We start from the raw sequence: 25,333 nt of genomic DNA, 5'->3' as shown, positions 1-25,333 counted from the left end.
ACATCCTTCTTTCTTTCTTTCTTTCTTTCTTTCTTTCTTTCTTTCTTTCTTCTGCCCTATAGCGCTATTCGCCATAACTACTCTTTACAAGTTGCTTTTGAAATTCCATGTCTTTCTTTCTTTCTTCTGCCCTATATAGCGCCATTCACCTTAACTACTCTTTACAAATTGCTTTTGAAATTCCACGTCCTTCTTTCTTTCTTTCTTTCTTTCTTTCTTTCTTTCTTTCTTTCTTTCTTCTGTGCTACATAGCACCTTTTCTCTTCTCTTTTCTCTTTTCTGTTCAAATGTTTTGTGGACCTGAGCAGATGGACATTCCTGAGACCTTCACCTTTCTTTATTTTCAGATATTCTATGATGGTCACAGTTTGCTGGTCCTGTTTTGTATCTCATTATTGTTTGGCTGCTTTTTAAGGAAAAAGAAACAATGAAGGGGTCTGAGTCTTTAAGAGCAAATCAATTAAAAGGAATTCAAAAGAAGTTCATTGGCAGCATAAACAGCTCACTGATTAAGAAAAGGGTTAGAATGAAAACCTGCAGCCACTGCAGCCCTCCAGGACTATTAATAATAATAATAATAATAATAATAATAATCATAATAATAATATTAGTGGTTGCACAATGTGAAGGGCCATAGAGTGCAGTCTGCGCTCTGAATGTTTGTTCATCTGACATACGCAAGGCCACCAGTGAGTGACGCTGCGCAGGAGAAGAACTCCGATCAGCTGCCGAAAGCCCGATGGAGATTTATTAGGCCAGGCACGGTGCCATGTTGCGGGACTCGGCATGCGTCAGGAGGGCTGCGGCTGTGCCTACTCTGCACCGAATGGAGGAGAAGGTCTGGATGCCTCTAGCGTCCTGTGGAACAAATGGTTTATGGGGTCATTTTGAAGCAGATAAGAATGAGGCAACAAAACCCCAGCCCATTCTTTCATTCCAAAGAAAAATAAAACTTCAGAGTGCAGGGTGGGTGTCGGGTGCCACAGATGTCACAGACAAGTGAGGAATTCTTCTTTAGGGAGTAAAAAATGCATCTCCGGCTCCGATCAGCCAGGATCCACAGATGTAATTCCAACGCCTTGGCACACCCCATGACATTTGCATTAAATCATTGGGGGGAAAAACAGGCGGTGCAGAGAGAGTGTTATTTCAGCACTTCACTCGACCGAAAAGTGAGGTCACTGACAACAGGGAGCCAAGGATTAGGGAAGGAATGCGTGTGTGTGATTCTTTCGAGAGCTCGGGCCAGCCGCTCCATCCACTACGTCGCCTTCCAGACGGGCAGGGTCCACTTGATTTCACAGCCTTACCGTGTGCAGAGTGAGCAAATATAAATCTGGAAGTAAGCGCACACCACATTAAAAAACTGGTTACGGCACAAGGATCTTAGTCATGGGCGGTGTGGGAATGGCAGTTCGGTGAAATTTATAGAAATAGAGGAGTGTGAAAACAGGTTGGTCACACTTGAAGAAAACTGTAAATTAAGTTGATTTGGAGGTGGGCAGAATTCAGATTTGCTAACAGAGTTTATCGTCAATACTGTACACGTTGTCATGCATGCGCACCAGAGGATCACAGGGGGGCGCTGTTGCTAATTGTCTTGTCTCCTTTTTTTGCCCCTTACAACCTCGAGGGGGCGGCACGGTGGCACAGTGGGTAGCACTGTTGCCTCGCAGTAAGGAGACCTGGGTTTGCTTCTCGGGTCCTCCCTGCGTGGAGTTTGCATGTTCTCCCCGTGTCTGCGTGGATTTCCTCCCACAGTACAAAGTACCAAATTGGCACAAGTGTGTGGTTGGGACGGCGGCACGGTGGCACATTAGGGGGCGCTGCTGCCTCGCAGTAAGGAGACCTGGGTTTGCTTCTCGGGTCCTCCCTGTGTGGAGTGTGCATGTTCTCCCCACGTGGGTTTCCTCCGGGTAGAGACAGGCAGGTTAGGTGCATTGGCGGTCCTAAATTGTTCCATGCGTGTGCTTGGTGTGTGGGTGGGGGCTTGTTTCCTGCCTTGCACCCTGTGTTGGCTGGGATTGGCTCCAGCAGACCCCCGTGACCTTGTAGTTAGGATATAGCGGTTTGGATAATGGATGGATGGACAACCTCGAGGGCAACGGAGTCCAAGAAACCCCTCTACTCCCGGTCCGTCGGGTATAAAGGGGAGACGTTTCCGAAGTGTGGTGACGTCACTCAGGAGTCTCAAGAGCGCAGGTATCAAAAGCACTTTCAATAATTGCCCACTAGAGGGGGTTATGATGTTCAAAAACCCTGAATAGAAAAGCAAAGGGCCAAAAAGAATCTTTATAAAAAGAAGAGAGTTTATTTCCACAAAAGCTCCAAAGAGCAGAAGGCGCAGCCTGAGAGGCAGGGTGACACAGCAAAAGCAGCCCCCAAAAGAGAATCTAAGCAAGTAATAATAATAATAATAATAATAAGCTACATTTATTGAGCTCCGTTCACAAACCCAAGGTCGCCTACACAGATGACAAAAGTTCACAGAAGAGGAAAGTTTTCAGTTGAGATTTAAAAGTGCAGAAAGAAGAGCAAACTTGGAGAGACTGAGGAAGAGAGTTCCAGAGTCGAGGGGCCATAATACTGAAGGACCTGGTGGAGAGTCTGGTGTGCGGGACAGTAAGGAGATGACTGCTGGAGGAACTTAGAGAGCGACAAGGAGTGTAAGGAGATAGGAGCTGAGTGAGGTAGAGGGGGGCAAAGGGTTATGTGGGGCTTTGAAGGGGAGAAGCAGAATCTTGAATTGAATCCTTGATGGAACCGACCGGTAACCAGTGAAGCTGGGAGAGACCTGGGAGAGACGTGAGCAGAACGCTTTGTGTGGCTGTGGAGTTCTGAATGTTCTGTAGGCCTCCGTATAGATCATGCAGGGAGGCCGATGAAGAGGGAATTACAGTAATCAATCCGAGACATTATAAAACAATGAACCAGAATCTGAGCATCAGACAAGGACAGAAATGGACGGAGGCGAGCAATGTTACCGAGATGATAGAATGAAATTTTGGAAAGAGACCTAAATGTGTAGCTCAAAGTTAAGAGATGAATCAAACAAAACTCCAAGATTTCTGACAACAACTTATCATTATAAGAATTATTGACTTATCAAAACAATTGTATTTATGATTATTTAGGTTACTTTAAGAAATCTTAACAGGTACCCCATTGGCAGATCTTTTGCTGGAATAAAAGCAAAACAATTCCCATTTAACTGCAGTGGGGTGGCACCCTGCCCGGGGTTTGTTTCCTGCCTTGCGCCCTGTATTGGCTGGGATTGGCTCCAGCAGACCCCCGTGACCCTGTAGTTAGGTTGGATAATGGATGGATGGATTCCCATTTAAAGTTTTTTTGTCTAGTTTTTGCATATGCATTTCAAGCAGTGCTGGAAGGCAGAGTAAGCACAAGAAAACACTCTGCACTCCCTAGCACGTTTGAAATGAAAACTAATAAGAATAGGAACTATGGGAGGCCCGCCCATAAATAGGGGGGATGGCCATTCCTGGTAGTGATTGGCAGGTGGCCCCGCCCCTTGTGGAACCACCCACAAAGCACATGGGCTATTTGTGGACTTCAGAAAATCACGTCCTGCCCACATCCCACTCAGCATCAACGGTTTAGATGTGGAGACTGTTAGGAGAACCAAGTGTGCACATAACTGAGGAATTTACGTGGACACATAACACCTCATCACTAATCAAGAAAGCCCAGCAGAGACTACACTTCCTGAGGCGGCTGAAGCGAGCAAGTCTTCCCCCTTCCATCCTCGCCATGTTCTATAGAGGCATCATGGAGAGTGTTCTGACAGGCTGCATCACTGTCTGGTATGGCAACTGCAACATATCCAACCGCAAGCACCTGCAAAGGATAGTGAAGACAGCAGAGAACATTACTGGGGTGCCTCTCCCTTCACTACAGGACATATTTTACAAACGCAGTGTCCACAAGGCCTGTATGTAGCATTGTGCAAGACTCCTTACACCCCTCACATGGACTTTTCACACTTCTGCCATCCAAGAGAAGATACTGCAGCATCAGAGCCAGATCTGCCAGGCTGCAGGAGAGTTTTTACCCCCAAGCTGTCAGACTCCTTAACACCAGGCTGCCCCCTGGGGTCTTCCACACGGCCTCAACCACCTCTAAAAACAGAACTTTTATACATGTGAGACACTTTCCTGCAAAGATGAGTGTGCATGTTGAGAAGAACTGAAAATCTCATACTGACCTTTAAGGATTTTGACATTGTTGATGTCCTTCTGCTGTGAAACATTCTGACCTGTCATTGTTTACACACGTCTTAAACAACAATTATTATACACTGATAAGTTCTGTATTATCTACTGTATATCTACAGGGTGGTCCAGATCTAATTATGCAGATTCAGATCGTCTGGATGACTTTGATTTATGCGGGTACGATTCCAGTTTGGCGTGAAGACAATCCTCCATGTCGTCAGTTCGCACACTTCTCGATGGTCCGGAATTCTTCAGGTGATTTTCTATGTAATAAACTTAAGTTACAGCGTAATGAAAATTGCATAACTAGATCTGGACCACCCTATATTATTTCTTTATTATAGTACATATTTATTGACTATATTTTTGTATCTACGGTGGCGCAGTGGTAGCATTGCTGCCTTGCAGTAAGGAGACCTGGGTTCGCTTCACGGGTTCTCCCCGTGTCTGCATGTGTTCTCTGGTTTCCTCCCACGGTCCAAAGACATGCAGGTTAGGTGCATTGGAGATCCTAAATTATTCCTTGTGTGTGTGTGTGTGCCCTGTGGTGGGCTGGCACCCTGCCCGGGGTTTGTTCCTGCCTTGCGCCCTGTGTTGGCTGGTATTGGCTCCAGTAGACCCCTGTGTTAGGATATAGTGGGTTGGACAATGAATGGATGGATTTATGTATCTAGATTGCACAATATCATACATTGCATCAATGTTCATATTGCTTACTACACGTCAATATTGCTACTACTTCTTTGTCTTGTTTGTGTTATAATTTAAATTTTAAATCTTAATTTTAATTTAAAATTTTTAATTTTAATTCTCATTTTAATTTAATTTTAATTTTTTGATTTGCACTTCATGTTGTTACACTGTGGACCCTGAGCTTCACAATTTCGTCTCTCTGTATACTTGAATATGGCTGAGATGACAATAAAGATCGCTTTGACTTGACCTAGGCCATTCCAGCACACATATAGAAAAATGTACATAATAAATACACATGAATACAAATAAATGGCATAAAATGAAATAAAACAAACAAGAAACATAACTGCGAACTCCAGCCAAGGGGGAAAATGCTGGCTGAAACATGACAGGTGGAGCCTCATTTGGACCTGAGCATGCTTTGAGAATGCTGCCAGTGCGATTTAGAAGACATCATGCTGACAATTGGATCTCCACTGAGGCATTATTTTATTTTGATTTTTTTATTGTTGTTGTTTGAAATTAAACAGAGTTTTGGCACCACAAATATATCTGGACCTGCCCCCTCTGCCGCAATGTGGACTGCTTACACAGAGTGACAGCAGTTTTGAGAGAGAGAGAGATTGGAATCAGGAGGTGGCACGAATCGACCAGAATTCAAGCAGGGGTCATAACTGGGAAGACAAACTACGAATGGACCATGTAGTCAGAGTCATTGTCAAAAGCCAGAGTGGAAAGTCGTAAGCCAGTAACGCAAAGACTAACACTAAGAAAGAAATTAAAGGTAGCTTGTTCATGAATCCAAATCATGGACAACCAGGAGGTGTAAGACGCTGTTGTGGTAATAACGTCACATGTCCCATGCTCATAGCCATCGAGCCTAGCAAAGTCGTAACAAATGTCAAGATAACTATCCCTGAATGGCAGCACCCATAGGAAAAACAACAGATAGGAAATACAGAATAGCTCCAGAGGGGAATGTGAATCATTATTAACACATTGGAAAATTGAAGAAGTATCACTGACTGACCTTCAAAACCCCAGAAAGAATTCATAAACAATTCGAAAGTCCAAGGAAGAGTTGGGGGAGAAAACATAACAAAAATACCGTATTTACTCGTGTACCACGCGCCCTTGTGTAAGATGCGCACCCTAATTTTTACAAAGAAAATCGCGAAAATTGTTTTGCCCCGTGTACAACGAGCGTTGTGATTGTGTTGGAAGTGTTTAGAGAGAGAGAGAGTGCGAGTGAGAGAGAGAGAGAGTGAGTGCGCGAGTAAGCGAGGATAAGAGAGAGAGTGAGCGAGTGAGCCCAAGCAGAAGATGTAAACTTTACAGAATTACATTTCCTCGTGTATGACACGCACCTGATTTTCTAATGCTAATTTTTCGGAAAAAATGTGCGCGTGGTGCATGTGTAAATACGGTATTTAATATAACTACACAACAATGGAGTAAGCACACCAGATTCAACTGGACCAGCTATACAAAAGATAAAAAATCGGGAGTGGTCTCTCCTGTTCTTTCTCGTATAATCAGATATGGGGAATGATATTTGAGGAATAAACCACAAGACAATGATTATATTTTTATATTATGTACATTAAAGAACCATTAACAGCAAATCAAATCAAATTAATAATATATTGAACAATTATTATAGAAGTAAAATTGAATAAATCGTGAATAAAAGGTAAAGTACCACTTCAAGTTAGCGGAGATAGCCCAAAAGTTGATAGAAATCTGTTTTGTACTGAATACTTGTATGCAAAATTTGGTTGACCTCAGTGAAAGTGTACTCAACAGACGCACACACACAGACAGACACAAAAATGGTATTTTCAGACTCAGGGAGGTCTAAAACATTGTGATTCATCAAAATCTCGAAATCAAATTTTTGGATGCACACACACAGACTCAAAAATGGTATTTTCGGACTCAGGGAGGTCTAAAACGTCGTGATTCATCAAAATCTCGAAATCAAATTTTTGGATGCACACGCACAGACTCAAAAATGGTATTTTCGGACTCAGGGAGGTCTAAAACGTCGTGATTCATCAAAATCTCGAAATCAAATTTTTGGATGATTATAATACTTTCCGTACTTGAAAGTAAATCAGATTCAGGGAGTTCTAAAACTTCAAGGTTTATCAAAATCTCAAAATCGAATTTTTGGACGTTAACAATACTTTATGAGAAAGTCGGATTCAGGAAGGTGTAAAAAATCGAGATTCATCGAAATGTCTAGGTTGAATTTTTGGACGATTACAATACTTTCAATATAGTTCGTATATGAGAAGGTAAAAAATGAGCAAAACAGACATAAAAGGGTCATCTGTACCCCAGCCAGGGGAGGAACTCTGAGTGAAACATAACATTAATAGGGTGTATCAATTTATTTTACTATTTGGTATTATGTTAAGTGGCTATTGTGGTAAGGCGGATCCAGGGGTGTTTTTAATGAGTTAATTTATGGATTTTAACAGGTTTTTAAGTCAGCCTTAACAGTAGATGTAGTTGATTGTGGAGAAGCGGCGCGATTAACATGCTTAATCTTGGGTTGCCTTAGGACAGGGAACACAAGGATACAATTGGAAACTTGATAAAGGTAAACTTTGCACAAATATTAGGAAGTTTTTCTTCACACAGAGAACCACAGACACCTGGAATAAGTGACCAAGTAGTGCGGTCGACAGGAGGACTTCAGGGATTTTCAAAACTCCACTTGATGTCATTTTAGAAGAATTAAGTAGCTGGGAATTGGCAAAACTTTGTTGGGCTGAGTGGCCTGCTCTGGTCCAGATTGTTCTAATGTTCACGTGTCTCACACTTGCACTTTGCCTTTCAATCGCATCACCAGAGTCAAATTGACCAATCACTCCATAGATAAACTGACCAATCAGATTGCTCTGAGGGACTGGACACTCACACCCAGACCTTTGTGTTTTATTGTATAGTCGATCTTTCTGTGTGATTTGTCCTGTGAGTTTGTATCCTTGTTTCTTATGTTTTTGCTGCCTTATGCATCTAATTTTCCTCAATGTGATTAATACAATTTAATTAAGCAAATCTAATCTAATAGTTAATGCATGGTAAGTCTGCAAGCTCTGTTGTCTGCCTCCCAACTCAAATGGAGTGAGGCGGCTCCTTTTATAATCATGTGTTCCAGGTGCTAAATGATGACCTTCCTGCAGCACTTCCTGGTGTGGTGGAACTGCTGCAGTCCATGGCTCCGGAACCATCCAGGTGCCCCCTGGCGGTGGCCATGGACCCCAACAGGGTTGAGCTTCCAAGCTCCGTGGCCCCCATGCAATCCAGGAGGGCTGCTGTCTTGGGTCCCAGTGAAGGAATTGCCCCTCTCCCAGTCCTTTGCTTCTCCAGGCATCCTGGTGGGGCAAGGTCCCCAGTCGTCTGCCACACTTTGATTCCATTAATCAGAAAGCTCCAGCAGTTTTTGAGTCCCTAACTGATTATTTGCCAACATCAGGCAGGACCACATCAGACCCCAGACCTGCTGTGTGCCCAAGCACCTCCTTGGTGACACCTTGCCCTGTAATATCTGCAACGAGAAAGAACGCCAGGGAGTTTAGAGCCATCCACGCAGGCCAAGCAATTACTTGAGGCCACACAATAGGTTTTTACACTTCAAAGGGTCCCACCGATGTGCCAGGCTGACCAAGCATTTCCAAAAGAAAGATTAGGAGGGCGAAAGGTGGCCGACACCCGAGATGGCTTTCCCATCAAGCAGGCAGACACAGTCGAGCGAACACTAATGAGAAACGGCTCCAGCGGAGCGTGAGAGGGCAAACGTTGGGCGGAGGGGGCACAGGAGAGGGATAACGATGACAATGGGAGCTTCAAAGTGGAAATTGAACAACTAAAATATTTACACAAAGGTGTCAGGCCATGCCTGGAAAAGAAAATGTCATCTTTTATATAGCATCTTGTATCATGAGGAACATTACTGAGCCCTTCACAAAAACGGCCGAGAATAAAATGCAGAACAGCACATTGCATATTCTCATATGATGCCTTTTTGGATGGTCATTGTCATAATGTATTCTGCAGATACAGAAGAATACCCTGTTAATAGTTTCAGCGTGTAGGTTAATGGTCTTGATGAGGGTCCCACTTAATAAGTGAGGGGGTCTGAACCTTCAGCCTTTACACCCCAGTGCAGTGTCTTAACCACTGGGCCACACAGATGTCCATTCCATCGCTTTGTCACTTTATGGACCACAGTGACAGGCAGGCCGAAGATATCCGAAGCAGCCCTGGGGGCAAAGTATAGTCCTGTGAAAAAGTAAGTACACCCCAATATTTTCTCTTCGTTAACATATGTGAACATCCTATCAATAAGGATGAGGTAATTATGGAAAAAAATAAAAATGGGAATTTGCAATAATTTATTCAATGAAAAATGAACCGACATGCCATTTCAATCTGTGGAGAAACTAAGCCCCCACCTTCCAATAGCTGGCATTGCCCCCTCAACTCAGCATCTCCTATAACTGTCTAGCAGTCTCTCACACCGACTGGCAGAAAGTTGTTTGCAATCCTCCATGCAGAATTCTTTCAGCTGGTGCGATGTCTAAGGGGGTGTCCGGCATGTACAACCTGTTTCAAATCCCCCCACGACATCTTGGTGGGATTCACATCCTCGTTTTGACTTGGCTATTTCAGAACCTTCCATTTCTTTTGGGACTGTTTGCGTCTGTTTGCTCCCTTGGCCTCTTTTGCCCTCTTACAAGTTCTGCCTTTCAGGTTTGAAGCCCCTGAGAGTGCAGGCCCTCCGTTCTGCTCTCGATGAACTAATCAGCCATCTGCTGATGTGCAACTCATTCTTCTTCATCTACCATTCCAGACTTGGCGATCGCCGTCTCTCTCGGTTTTCATTTTCATTCTGTCCTTCCTCTGTTTCTGCCCAGGCTACTTTATATTTTAATTGGGCACAGGTGCCAAGATCACAGACCCCAAAGCACTAACAAGGAGATCCTCAGGATGTGAATGAATGGCCAGCCAGTTAGAACATCAGAACATTCAGATAATCTGGATGAGAACAGGCCATTCAGTCCAACAAAGTTCACCAGTCCTATCCACTTAATTCTTCTAAAATAACATCAAGTCAAGTTTTGAAAGTCCCTAAAGTCCTCCTGTCTACCACACTACTTGGTCGCTTATTCCAGGTGTCTGTGGTTCTCTGTGTGAAGAAAAACTTCCTAATGTTTGTGTGAAATTTCCCCTTAACAAGTTTCCAACTGTGTCCCCGTGTTCTTGATGAACTCATTTTCAAGTCACCGTCTCAATCCACTGCACTAATTCCCTTCATCATTTTAAACACTTCAGTCAGGTCTCCTCTTGATCTTCTTTATCTTAAACTGTAAAGGCTCAGCTCTTTTAATCTTTCCTCATAACTCATCCCCTGTAGCCCTGAATCAGCCTTGTTGCTCTTCTCTGGACCTTTTCTTGTGCTGCTTTGTCCTTTTTGTAGCCTGGAGACCCAAACTGCACTTAGGTCTCCAGATGAGGCCTCACCAGTGTGTTATAAAGCTTGAGCAGAACCTCCAGTGACTTGTACTCCACACGTCAAGGCGCTATATAACCTGACATTCTGTTAGCCTTCTTAATGGCTTCTGAACACTGTCCGGTAGTTGATAGCGTCAAGTCCACTATGACTTCTAACTCCTTCTCATAAGATGTACTCTCGATTTTCAGACCTTCCACTGTGTATTCAAACCTAACATTTTTACTTCCTATGTGTAATTACTTTACATTTACTGACATTAAATTTCATCTGCCACAAATTTGCCTTTCTGCTGTCCAAGTCCTTCTGTAATGATATAGCGGATTTCAAATTATCTGCTAATCCACCTATCTTGGTATCATCTGCAAACTTAACCCGCTTTCCCCATCATCACCTGCTAGTGCCCTCTTCTACAAGCACCTACACCTTCCCTGAGCCTGAGTGCCCCAATTTTATTTATTAAAAACTGCGCATCACCACGGACCTGCAACGACCTCATCACCACCCCATCTCTGTTCATCTCGGCTCATTATTTCCAACACCCAGCAAGTCAGTACATAACCTTGGAGTGTTGATTGATGACCAACCACCCTTCAATGGCCACCTTACAAATGTCTCTCATTTATGCAGATTTACGTTGCAGAACATCTGCAAGATCAGAAGGTATCTGACCAGTGTCACAACATCAGGGCTCATTTAATAACTGTTATACTCCGAGCCAGAGGGTGGCGGTGTTGTCTGATGCCTTCTGTCTTCTCCCCTCTACAGAGTGGATGATTTACCTCTGACATCACTTCCTATTTTCACCCTCCTGAACGCGCCTCTTCCGGCTTGCAGATGTCATAACCGGATCCAGCGCCATCTTGGGGCAGTCTGAAGAAGGCTTGTGTCTGAATAAGACAATTTCTTTCGTTTTTTTTTCTGGCCATACAATATAGAGAGTGACCCAACTCTTTCTGACGTTTTGTGTGTCTTATTACCCTGGGTATGCAGCACAGTTCATGGTGCAGGGTTTGGCCTTGCCACATTTGGACTACTGCACCTCTCTACTGGCAGAGGTGCCAACATGTGCTGAAACTTCACTGCAGATGATTTGAAATCTGGTGTTCAACCAGCCAGGAGGGGCACATGTCACTCACTCCTCTTGTCAGGTCACTCCACTGGCTCCTTCTAGAGCTCTGGAGGTCTGCAGCTGGACTCTATTGCCTTATTCTCTGCACGTGTGACAATGATTACTCTATTAATCTTCTTTCTTTGCAAATTTCCATCCATTCAACTTCTAATTCAATTATTCAGCTCAGGTTTGCTTTTTTGCTTTGTGTCAATCAATCAGACAGACATTTTTGAATCCGTTTAGTCCTGAACAGGGTCGCGTCAGTCTGCTGGAGCCTATCCCAGCTAGAATAGGATGCAAGGCAGGAACAAACCCTGGACAGGGCACCAGTCCATCGCATGGCAATCCTACACACACTCCAACCACACATCCATCCCGCTATATCCTAACTACAGGGTCACGGGGGTCTGCTGGAGCCAACACAGGGCACAAGGCAGGAAACAAAAACTGGGCAGGGTGCCAGCCCACCACAGGGCGTGCACACACACACACACACACACCAAGCACACACTAGAGACAATTTAGAATCGCCAATGCACCTAACCTGCATGTCCCAGAGGAAACCCACGCAGACACGGGGAGAACATGTAAACTCCACGCAGGGTGGACCTGAGAAGCGAACCCAGGTCTCCTAGCTGCGAGGCAGCAGCACTACCCACTGTGCCACCGTTCCACCCTCCCAACCAAACACTTGTGCCAATCCACGTCCACCTGCATGTCTTTTGGACCCTGGGAGAAAGACACCACGGGGAAAACATGCAAACTCCCCACAGGGAGGACCCGGAATGTGGACCCTGGTCTTCTTACTGCCAGTCAGTCCTTATTTAATATCCCATCTTTCACAGGGCAATTAACAAAAAAAAAAGAAGGAGCTGTCACACATGTGCCTCAGAGGGTCACCTTCTGGGCTCGGCAGAGGTAAGCACTTCCACCCCAGGACATGAGGGGCATTGTAATTGATCATCTTGTGTCTTTTCCCACCCACAGCTATGCGAAGACGCCCAATGGGGACAACTGACTCTGCCCTTTCTGATCTAAGCACTCTAAGGGCAGGACGCTCCCAGAAGAAGGCATCTAATTTGGGGACGAGCAACCCAACCGGCAGCCTTGCCCGCTCTTCAGAGCCTTACCACTTTAGCTAAAAGCAGACGCCATTTTTATTCTACTTTGTGTGGCTGTTATTTTGTTGGAACTTGTTGTTTCACTAAACAGGGTGACCCAGTTGGCACCCCAACGTTTCTTTTGGACTTGTGTATTCCCACATTGCACAGAGCACCTTTCATGTCGACTAATTCTTTCAGACTGTTGCAGGGTTTGTTTTTTTTTGTTTTTATTTTATTTTAATTGATTTTATTGAAATCACACAACATTCCATACAAATAAATCAGTTTTTACAAAAATGAGATCGAAAACAAATCAATCCCCACCCCTGAAAAAGAGAGCTAAGCCAGCAGAGTAAAACTTAAAGCTAGTAAAAATAAGTAAGTGGATGAATTAATAAGTGAATAAAGATAAATGGAGAAGAAAAAAAAAGGAAAAAAGGGGAGAGAATCTGCTTCCTCCGTGCTTTAAAAGCTTAATCTTAAATATTATTGATGAGATCCTGCGAGGTTTTGAAAAAGTTCTGCACAGATCCTCTAAGTTAGAATTTGATTTTTTCAAATCGTATAAAACATCAGTTACCCACTGACTTAAAAGAGGAGAGTTAGGATTCTTCCAGTTGAGCAAGAGAAGTCTGCGTGCCAATAGTGTAGTGAAGGCAATCACAGTTTGTTTGTCCTTCTCCACTTTCAGCCCATCTGTGAGCCCACCAAACACAACTGTTAGTGGGTTAGGTGGGATTGTGACTCCAAGGCTGTCTGAAAGGCATTTAAAGATTTTGGCCCAGAATGATGTTAATTTGGTGCAGGCCCAAAACATGTGACCCAGTGAGGCTGGAGCTCGATTGCAACATTCACATGTTGGATCTCGGCCCTGGAAACATTTTGGACAGTTTTAAGCGAGACAGATGAGCTCGATATATAATTTTGAGTTGCATAATTGTATGCTTTGCACATGTGGCGCTCGAGTGAATTCTGTGCATGGCTACCTTCCACTCCTTTTCTGAGATGTTGAGTGAGAGATCCTTTTCCCAGTGTCCTCTTGGATCTTTGAAATGGAGGGACTCTAGAATGGTTTTATATATTACTGTCTGAGTCCTCAAGAGAGATCAATATTTTTTTCGGCATAGAGGGAGGTGGGGTGGCACAGTGGCGCAGTGGGTAGCGCTGCTGCCTCACAGTTAGGAGACCCAGGTTCGCTTCCTGTGTCCTCCCTGCATGGAGTTTGCATGTTCTTTAACATGGCCTTTTTATAACTTCAATTTAATCTTAATCCTGATACTCTGTATGTTCAATTCTTCATAATAATTATTCACAGTGGCTCCAAAATCCATACTGACCCCAACTCTCTCTTCTGTTTCTTTTTCTGGTTTCTCTGTGGTGGCGGCCTGTGCCACCACCACCTACTCAAAGCATCATGATGCTCCAACATTGATGGACTGAAAGCCAGAAGTCTACGTGACCATCATCATCAGGTCCTTCCATGAAAACCCTAAATACAAAGAGGACTGTTTGACTTATGTTAGGTAGATTGCCCAGAGGGGACTGGGTGGTCTCTTGGTCTGGAACCCCTACAGATTTTATTTTTTCTCCAGCCTTTGGAGTTTTTTTTTGTTTTTTTCTGTCCACCCTGGCCATCGGACCTTACTCTTATTCTATGTTAATTAATGTTGACTTATGTTTATCTTTTATTGTGTCTTCTATTACTCTATTCATTTTGTAAAGCACTTTGAGCTACATTTTTTTGTATGAATATGTGCTATATAAATAAATGTTGATTGATTGATTGATTGATGTTCTCCCCGTGTCTGCATGGGTTTCCTCGGGTACTCGAGTTTCCTCCAACAGTCCAAAGACATACAGGTTAGGAGCATTGGCTATTCTAAATTGTCCCTAGTGTGTGATTGTGTGTGGGTGCCCTGCGCTGGGCTGGCACCCTGCCTGGGGTTTGCTTCCTGCCTTGTGCCCTGTGTTGGCTGGGATTGGCTCCAGCAGACCCCCGTGAACCTGAAGTTAGGATATAATGGGTGTGGAATATGGCCGGCAGCTTATCCCGACCAATACCCCCAAGCCACCAGATGGAGCCCTCCCTGCAACATGGAGGTGCCCTGAATTCCAGCAGGGCATCATGGACTTTGGAGTTTTAACTTACAGCCTTGCTGGATACTGTGGGGGCCGCCAGAGGATGCCGCAGAGAGGCTCAAGGACTTATATTTTCCATATAGCCCGGAAGTATGTCCCAGTCACGGGGACAGAAGAAATGACATACTTCCGGGTTGAAAAAAAGGAGTTTTAACCCGAGCCAGAAGTGTTATAAAGTCACATGGACAGAGAGAGAGAAACACTTCCGGGTCAAGAAGTATAAAAGGCACTGTGGGAGATCCCAGCAGTGAGCCGAGTTGGGAGGAAGGGTGAACAAGCTGCTGGGAGGTGTGGAGAATTGATTATTATTATTATTATTATTATTATTATTATTGTATTGATTATTAAGTATAGTGGAGGTGGAGGTGCTTTGTGCACATTATTACTATAATAAAGTCAGCATTTGCACTTTTATCTGGTGTCTGGCATCTGGTCTGAGGGTTCAAGGGGACAACAGCACCCCCTGTCTGTCACACGGGTTGGATAATGGATGGATGGATGGATGGAGGTGGGAGATGAGGAAAATCGGGCAGGTTCAGTTTAACAAAGTTTCTTATTTGAAGGGAGTGAAAGAAATGTGTTGCTGGAAAGTTAAATTTGGAGTGTAATTGTCCGTAGGATGCAGAGACGTAGTCTATGTACTGATCTCTAAGTGATTTAATCCCAAATGTTTTCCAGACATTACAAACTGTGTATGTTTGCGAGGGTTGAAAGAGGAGGCTCTCTTGCAGAGGTGCCACAGATAAAAGCTTCTCCATCTTAAAATGCTTCCTGCATTGGGTCCATATTCTGAGTGAGTGAAGCACAATTAGGTTGTTAGTATATTGGCGATAACTTGTATTTATTGGGGTACAAAGCAAATGTACTGCAGGATTTTATTTCGATTGCAGACCAAGCCTGTGTCTGTTCATCTATTTGTGTCCAAGTCCAGGTTTTTGTAGCTTGTATGTTTGCTGCCCAGTAATAAAACTGAAGGTTGGGTAGAGCCATGCCACCTTCCGCCTTAGGTCTTTGTAGGGTCGCTCTTTGGATACGTGGATGTTTTCAATTACAAATAAATGAGGTTATGGTTGAATCTAATTGCTTAAAGAACGATTTGTTGATGTTGTGGTCTATGGCCTGCTTGTTATCCTGGCCAATACCCCCAGGCCGCCAGATGGAGCCCTCCCTGCAGCATGGAGGTGCCCTGAAGACCAGCAGGGAATCCTGGACAATGGAGTTTTCATACTGCTGGACACCCCAGGGGCTGCTAGATGGAGTTGCAGGGAGGAGCAATGAATATCATTTGTCCTACGCCCCGGAAGTAGTTCCGAGTCACTTGGACAAGGGGAATGACGTGCTTCTGGGGTGAAGAAAAAGAGTTTTGATCTGACCCGGAAGTGCTAAGAAGTCACATGGACTGAGGGTTCAGAAGCACATTTCCGGATCACGGACTATAAAAGGACTGTGGCAGCTCCCAGCTGAGCTGGGTGGTAGGAGGGCAACGCGTCTGGGAGTGGTGGAGAGTTTATTGTGATATAATTGTGTATTTGAATGAGTATAGTGGAGGAGAGAGTGCTTTGTGCACTGAGCTGTGTAAATAAAGTCAACATTTGGACTTTTACTTGGTGTCTGGAGTCTTGGACAGGGGTTCAAGGTTTAGCACCCCCCTATCTGCCGCAATGTATATTGGAATGTTTTGAAATAAAAAGAGAAGCCTAGGAAGGATATTCATCTGAACAACGTTAATTCTTCCAGCTAGAGTGAGATGAAGAGTTGACCATCTATGCAAGTCTTGCTTCATTTTTTTCCATACAGACAGCAACATTTTGTTGATAAAGAGATTTATTTGTACTTGTGATGTTTACCGCTAGGTACTTAAACTGATCTGCGATGATAAAAGGGAAGGTGTCTAATCTAAGAGAAGTGTGTTGGGCTCAGTTTTCTTAGTTCGTTTTCTACTTCCTCCGTAGTGATAAAGATGTAATGCTTGCCTTGAATGTCCACTTTCAGTTTGGCAGGATACAAGAGGCTGTATCTGATCTCGGCTTTCTCTAAGCTCTGTTTAATGTTGTAAAAAGACTGCCGCAGGTTTCCTTTTCCATAAGCCTTGTCACGCATTTGCATCTGTGGACCGTCCTCGGGGAACGTCTAAGGTATGTGAGCAGTGGGGGCGGGCGCTGATGTTAGCCATGTCCTCTCCTTTCCCTCCATCAACTCTGAGAAAACGCCCCCTGAGGACACTTGACTCCGCCCTTTCTGGTTTTTCCTCTTTATATCGCGAGGTCAGCAGAAGGAGGTGCCACTCTGTGAGCAAAGCATGACGGTGACAGAGATCGTGTGACCTGATCTAAGCCCGACTGGGGCTATTTTGCTGGTTTATTATCTTGTTTGCCTTTGCACCTCTGAGCCGTCTGTATTTTCATTACATATGCAAGAAGTAAATGGAGGGCCCCAACATTTCATCGTCTGGGACTTGCAGTTCATTCCTCATCCACAACATGCACTTTTTTTCTACAGTCTGAGCACAGAAAAGTTAAAGCCATTTGCAGAGGGTCCCGCACAGTAACAATGTCTTGGCATTTGAACTTAAATCCTTTAGCTCCCAGTCCAGTGTCCTAACCAGTGGGCCATACAGGCAGAATAAGAAACTGTCATCTGCACAAAGCTGCGCCCTCCTCATCTGCGTAGACTGATAAGTTATAATCAGCAGCGACACAGCATGACATTGAAAGAGCGAAGGACGCCTGTGCCGCTGTCACTTCTGATAAGTGAGCACCTACGCTGGGGGCTTGCATTGCCCACCACTTCTAATTGGCTTGTCCAAGAAGAGAAAAGGTGTGGGGGCGACGGAGGATTTGTCACACACTCCGTGTCTCTTAAAGTTTTATTATTATCACTTTACTAAATGGAGAGAAAAAAAATGAAAGTAATTTCTGGATCCTGCTGACTCCATTTGCTCAAAGGGCAACAGCAGAATAAAAACGAAGAGACATTGCAGATGACGTGTGACGAGAGCAAACAGGACAGTCCAGCTGCTCCAAAGTCTACCAGTGCCTTACACTTTCAAAAACTCTCCAAAATGGAATCATCTTGGATTTATCAGTCAGCTCACTTATTGGTATCTATAATTTGGGGGGGGGGCTTTACCAGTTGTGTAATGTTTCAGCCAGCATTTCCCACCCTGGCAGGTGTTCACAGTTGTGTTTTTGTCTAATTGTATGCCATTTGTTTGTATTTATCCATCCATCTATTATCCAACCCACTATATCCTAACTACAGGGTCACGGGGGTCTGCTGGAGCCAATCCCAGCAACACAGGGCGCATGGCAGGAAAGAAACCCCGGGCAGGGCACCAGCCCACCACAGTATTTGTATCTTTGTTTCTTTTATTTATTATGTACATTTTTTTTTGTGTTCAGTTGTAAACAGTAATGAAGCTGGCTATGTCCCTTGTGTTTTGTAGGTGGTTCCCTGAGGGGCGGGGCCACCTGCCAATCAATGCCAGGAACAGCCCTCCACCCTTTTTATGGGAGGCCCTTCCATAGGTCCTGGCAGTTCATTTCAAATGTGCCCGGGCAGAGGTCCCCAGCTCCGGTCCTAAATGTCCACACTGGCTGCAGGTTTTCATTCTAACCCTTTTCTTAATTGGTGACCAGCTTCTGCTGCTAATGAACTTCTTTTCCTTTCATTTTAATGAACTTGTTTTTTTTAAGACTTGTTCCCCGAATTTCTTCATCATTCCTCTGAATTGCTTCATTTCTTTCCTTAAATGGCACCCAAATGTGAAGTGAGTGAGCCAACAGAAGGCCAACTAAGTCAGGGCCTCAGACTCACACTAATTTCATTCCAACCAGTCGCTTAATTAGGCGCCAAGTCTTGTCGTTCATTAAACCCGTTCTTTAATTCCATGGCTTGTTGCTGCTCTCGTTGTCCAGTAGCAGACATTTCCCAAATTGCTGATTTTCTCATTTCCAAGAGCACCGTTCAAATGTTTAGGGGACCTGAGCAGATCAACATTCCTGAGACCTTCACCTTTCTTTATTTTCAGATATTCCATGATGGACACCAGTTTGCTGGTCCTGTTTTGGCTCATTTTGTGTCTCATTATTGTTTGGCTGCTAATTAAGGAAACAGAAACAATGAAAGGGTCTGAGTCTTTAAGAGCAAATCAATTAAAAGGAATTCAAAAGAAGTTCATTAACAGCAAAATTTGGTTCACTGATTAAGAAAAGGGTTAGAATGAAACCTTGCAGCCACTGCAGCCATCCAGGACTGGAGTTGGGGACCCCTGTGCTAGGGAATGGAGAGTCTTGTGTTAACTAGCATGGGAAAGGCACCATATAGATAAAATGTTTTACTTATTATTAACCATGCCTATTGCTATTACTTTTGTGTCTTGTGGATTTTTCAAGCTTCTGCTCTGTTTTTAACTACGCCTTTGGATTCTAATATGGGATTTAATGGGATGTGTTTGCCTTGCCTTTTCAGGGAACTCATTTGAGCTCTTCGGAGCTTTCCATTTTGCAGAGCCTGTGGATTAAAATAAACCTTTTAGTCTGATAAAGATTTTTCAAGGCCCTTTCTTGTTGGGGTTTTACAGTATCATGCCCCCCCCTCCTCTCTTCACCTAAACCCCAATAATGCTGAAGGTTATTGTGCTTTTGGGACTCCCCAGTCATGACAAGATACAAGAACGAGAAATAAACACAGATAAAGTGTTGGGGCACCACGGTGAACTCCATATAATTGGTAGTTCCAAAATAAAGTACAAAATCAAAATGCATTTTGTCGCTAAGACAGAAGTTGATCTTCAACTGGCTTCCAAGATGGTGACAGAGGCAATTTTCACATGGGAGGACAGGAAGAGGCGGGTTCGGATGGTTTTGGGGCCCTGAGTATGCCCTGCGATTAACTGTCATCCCATCCAGGCTGGCTTCCTACCTTGTGCCGGTTGCTACAAATTGAACTTGAACCTAGCTGTCCAGTCACTATCCTGGAAGAGCTGGCATGTTCTTCTACTACTCCAATATCAACTCACATTCCAAAGCCGTGCAGCTCACGTTAACACGTGTGTGTGTGTGAGCATATGGGACTGGCACTAGCCTCACACCTAGGGCATCTTCAAACATGCATCCAGTGTTGCCAGCTTATGTTCCACAACTCAGTACTGGAAGAACTGGAATCAGGAAAGGAAAGAACAACATTTCAAAGGTGAAAGGTATCCTTTGTTCCCATGCCATCCGTTAATGGAATTTTGTGGTCACTCTGGACGGCATTCACAAGATCAGACCATATCTGACCAAGTATGCAGAACACTTCCTGGTTGAGGCTTTGGTCTTGTCACGGATTGATGACTGCAACTGCCTGCTGACAGGAATACCAGCATGCGTCACCAAGCACCTGTAGATGATTCACAATGCAGCCGCATGTCTGGTTTTCGACCCAAGGTGGGAACCTCTTTTCAGGACATTATAATGGCTCCATGTAGCAACACATGTTAAGTTCAGATCTTTGATGCTAGTCTACAGAGTAGTCAATGGGTCAGCACCTATATATATATGGAGACACTTGTGAGGTTCTATGCTTCTTCTCGGCCACTCAGGTCAGCTGATGAATGGCGTTCCAAACTCTTCATGTGTAGTTCCAAGATGTTGGCACAAGATGGCCACTTCCATTCGGAGTTCTCACTCTCTTGATGTGCTGAAAAAGCTTTTGAAGACTCTTGTTTGGTGAATTTCTGTCTACCTTTGTGTAAACTTCTTATTTTTTTTCTTCTTCTTCTTTTGTTTAATGGCTGTTGGCAAACCAACATAAGGTGCATTACTGCCACCTACTGGACTGGAGTGTGATGCAGAAAAGGGAACAAAAAAATACCATGACTTGAAATACCTATATTTCAATGAACTGCTCTCAAATAACCTCATAGTTTTTAAATAACTGAATACGAATCTATGAATCAGTTTACACCCAACTCCATACCTTAATAATTGATCTAACGTCAGTTTACCCATTACCTAATAATTTACTCACGTGCCCTAATAATACAAGCTCTACTTTTCTAGCTGATTACACGATTGACGCACTCCAGACTGATGCTGCACTATCTTGTCTAATTTAACCCAGTGTGCCCAATCCTTGGCATGTTAATACAATTTCTTTTCTTCTCGTTTTGCCCCATTTTTCCATGCCACCAACTTTACTTTGTATTCTGCACATATGCCTTCCCTTACTATCAGTGTCCCACATGTTTTGCCACATTTCATCGATTTTCAATCTTATTTAACTTTTAATCTCTGATTTACTGAATGTTATTTTTAAGTCAATAAAACAAAGAGTGCTCTCCCCTTGACTTTCTCGTATAATCAGATATGGGGATGGATATTTGAGGAGTAAACCGCAAGACAATGATTATATTTTTATATTTTGTACATTACAGGACCATCAACAAATCAAATCAAATCTATACTAATAAAAGGCAAAGCCCTCACTCACTCACTCACTCACTCACTAATTCTCCAACTTCCCGTGTAGGTAGAAGACTGAAATTTGGCAGGCTCATTCCTTACAGCTTACTTACAAAAGTTAAGCAGGTTTCATTTGAAAATTCTACGCGTAACGGTCATAACGGTCGATAACGTTCGCCATGTTGAACTTTCTTATTTGTGGCCCCATCTTCACAAAATTTGGTAGGTGGCTTCCTTGTGCTAACTGAAACCGATATACGTACTTATTTCGGTGGTATGATGCCACTGTCAGCCACCATATTGAACTTTCCAATGGTCTTTGTTACTTATGGGCCCATCTTCAAGAAATTTGGTACGCGGGTTCCCAACGCTAACTGAATCCTATTTACTTACATATATACGTCCATAGCCTGCAGCTCGGTCACCGTGTGAGGCGGCGTTGAGTCCCCATCCCATCTCCTCCCACGTTGTTGGCTGCCTGCCTGTATAACACCGTCCGTCGCTCCGGTCTCTACATTCCCTTCTTTGCTTCACTACGGGATTCATGTCTCCCTACTGATAACTACAGCCTTTTTATTTAATCCACGGCTTCTCCGCTGTTTTATTGTTCGTTTATTACGATTATAGTTATTGTGTAGGTATTTTAGACTTACTTTACATTGTTCAGGTACCCATTTCCTTCATCATTCCAACCGTACCCCCATTAACATGTCTATTGAGGTGATCACCATCGATCAAAGAACTGTCACTTACCGAGTGGTTTCCATTCCCCGAGATGGCACCTACCTTTTCCATTCTCTTTGTTACATATTGCACGGCCATATCAGGCTCACTCTTGATATCCGGAGGAACATTGTGTCTTATGTATTGAATGACTGGGACAGGTTCAAGGTGTGGACTGATGACGGTACAGGAGATAATTAGACTACACAGGAGCACTAGAAGAGTGAAATGCTTAAGCCCTTCACCTATGGTTCTGCATGTGAGTTGATGGCTGCCGCTGAATTGTTCGGTTGTCGCTTTCAAGTGTACCGAAATGGCCAAATATTTTACACCTTTCGACAACAGCCAATGCCTCTTAAACATCTTAGATTGACAGGTGACGATTTCAGTAGTGGACACTTTGATGTTTATGAATGTTTAAACTCTCAAAAGCTGGATGTGAAGTTATCGATGAAACTGATTGTATGCTTACAACGCTTGACAGATGCCGAATGTCTCTTCAACACAAGTCCTACAAATACTGTCGTAATTGAAACAAACCATGAAACTCAAACCGATTATGACAGCAGCAATCCAAGCTGTGAGATTTGAGACAAGATTACTGTTCACATGGCCAACTTAATACAAATTTTAAGGCAGTACTTCACCGCTGCGAAGCGCTGGTATTTTGCTAGTCTATACTAATAAAAGGCAAAGCCCTCACTGACTCACTCACTCATTCACTTACTCACTCATCACTAATTCTCCAATTTCCCATGTAGGTAGAAGGCTGAAATTTGGCAGGCCCATTCCTTACAGCTTACTTGCAAAAGTTAAGCAGGTTTCATTTCAAAATTCTACGCGTAACGGTCATAACAGTCGACAACGTTCGCCATGTTGAACTTTCTTATTTGTGGCCCCATCTTCACGAATTTGGTAGGCAGCTTCCCTGCGCTAACTGAAACTGATGTATGTACTTATTTCAGTGGTATGACACCACAGTCGGCCACCATATTGAACTTTCCAACGTCACTAATTCTCCAACTTCCCGTGTAGGTAGAAGTCTGAAATTTGCCAGGCTCATTCCTTACAGCTTACTTACAAAAGTTAAGCAGGTTTCATTTCGAAATTCTACATGTAACAGTCATAACTAGAACCTAATTATGTACATATATACCGGCCATAGCCTGCAGCTCGGTCGTCGTGTGAGGCGGAGTTGCGTCCCTCAACGTCACGCCTCCCATGTAATCGAGTGCCTGTCCATATAAGGGCTTCCTTCAGCGGAAATCCAATAGAAACACTTGGCCGCTAAATATTTGCTGGTGAAGGACTGTGCATAAGGAAACGAAGATGAGATGGTCAGGGATAGAATAGTGTTTGGCACAAACTCAGCAAAAGTGCGAGAGAAACTTTTAAGTGCCGGGTCTGAGCTAACATTACATAAAGCCGTGGACATCGCAAGATCGCACGAGATAGCACAAGCACAGCTGAGAACCTTCGATGCATGTACTCTGAGCGGCTCACGTGAACAGACTGTGAACGCAGTACGCAGAGAACAAGCAAGAGCTCCAAAGAGCGCTGAACAAAAAATGCATTACACAATTGAGAAGGCAGCAAAAGAATATGAAGCGAGTGACGCATACAAGCATATTCATAAGTGCAGCTACTGCGGAAACAAAGCACACCGTGGAAAAAGTCAATGTCCCGCTAAAGGAAGACAGTGTAAAAAATGTGGTAAATTGAACCAATGGGCTAAAGTTTGCAGGACTGTGAAAGGTAAACCCGTGCATGCAGTGTGTGATGTCTCAGATAAAGAGGAAGACGAGCTGTTTATTGATGAAGTAAGAAAGGAACAACCATCTGAATCTGAACAAGCCATTGCAGACATATCAATAGGAAAGCAAGGTGTAAAGCTTAAGTTTAAATTAAGTTCATAGACACGCTGCCGCTAAATATTCGCAGGCAAATCCACAACTTAATACCGGGAATGCCTGTTAAACATCTTAGATTCACGAGTACCGATTTGGGTAGTGAACACTTCGATGAATGAAACCTGTTATCTTTACAACGATTGACAAACACGGAATGTAACTTGAACACAACACGTCCTCCAAATACATTTAACCTGATTGAAAGAAATAATGACAATCAAATCATGGATGACAGCAACACTCATAACAGTCACAAAACAATTACATTGACAATCATGTTACGTTATTTTCAAAATGTTTCCTTTTCTTTTTCATTACTTCTTTAACACACTACTTCTCTGCTGCGAAGCACAGGTGTTTTGCTAGATAATAATATATTGAACAATTATTATAATAAAGTAAAGTTGAATAAATCAGACTCTGCAACTGCATGAATAAAACATCCATCCGTTATCCAGCCCGCTATATCCTAACTACAGGGTCACGGGGGTCTGCTGGAGCCAATCCCAGCCAACACTGGGCACAAGGCAGGAAACAAACCCCGGGCAGGGCGCCAGCCCACCGCAGAGAATAAAACATTTGCTGTAATAATTTTATATTTTGTGAACAATTAGGGTAAATTACCACTGTCTGTAAGCGGAAGTGGGTCAAAAGTTGCAAGAGATTTTAGTAATGTGTGTAATTTAAGACTTGCACACAAAATTTAGTTTATGTAAAGAAAAAGCGTTCTCAAATATGGATGTATTACTATATGAACGTCAAATGGAAAATTGTGACTATCTTGAAAACTGGTTGTTTTTCAAAAAAATGCAAAAAGACAAACAATGCTTAGAATGTGGTGCTTTACCATAATATGATGTGAAATTATCAAAATTTTTTATATTTTTGGGGAACCGTTTCAGGTAAAGTACCACTTCCAGTTAGCGGAAATAGCTCACATGTTGATAGAAATCTGCCTTTTGTATTTAATACTTGTATGCAAAATTTGGTTGACCTAAACATACTCATGTTATCGTGTTTACACACACACACATACAGACATAATTCCAAAAATGGTATTTCTGAGGTCTAAAATGTCGAGATTCATCAAAATGTCGGACTCAAATTTTTGAACGATTATAATACTTTCCCTACAAGAACGTAAATCGGACTCGGGGAGGTCTAAAATGTCGAGATTCATCAAAATCTCAAGGTTGAATTTTTGGATGATTACAATACTTTCCTTGTACTTTGTACACAAGAAAGTAAAAATCTACAGAAAATGGTTTATCTGGACTTTGGAAATGTATTGTTGCAGCATAAGAGTTCACGTTAAAAATCCTGAATGGAGAGATATGGGGGCAAATCTTGTGTCATGCAGAAAATCAGAACGACTTTTACGGGGATTGAATACTTTTGCACAGCACTGTAAATGGCTAACACGGCACATCACCATCCATCCATCCA

The sequence above is a fragment of the Polypterus senegalus genome, chromosome 18 (assembly GCF_016835505.1).
Source record: "Polypterus senegalus isolate Bchr_013 chromosome 18, ASM1683550v1, whole genome shotgun sequence".
Taxonomy (NCBI): domain Eukaryota; kingdom Metazoa; phylum Chordata; class Cladistia; order Polypteriformes; family Polypteridae; genus Polypterus; species Polypterus senegalus.
Note: the sequence above shows the minus strand (reverse complement) of the source record.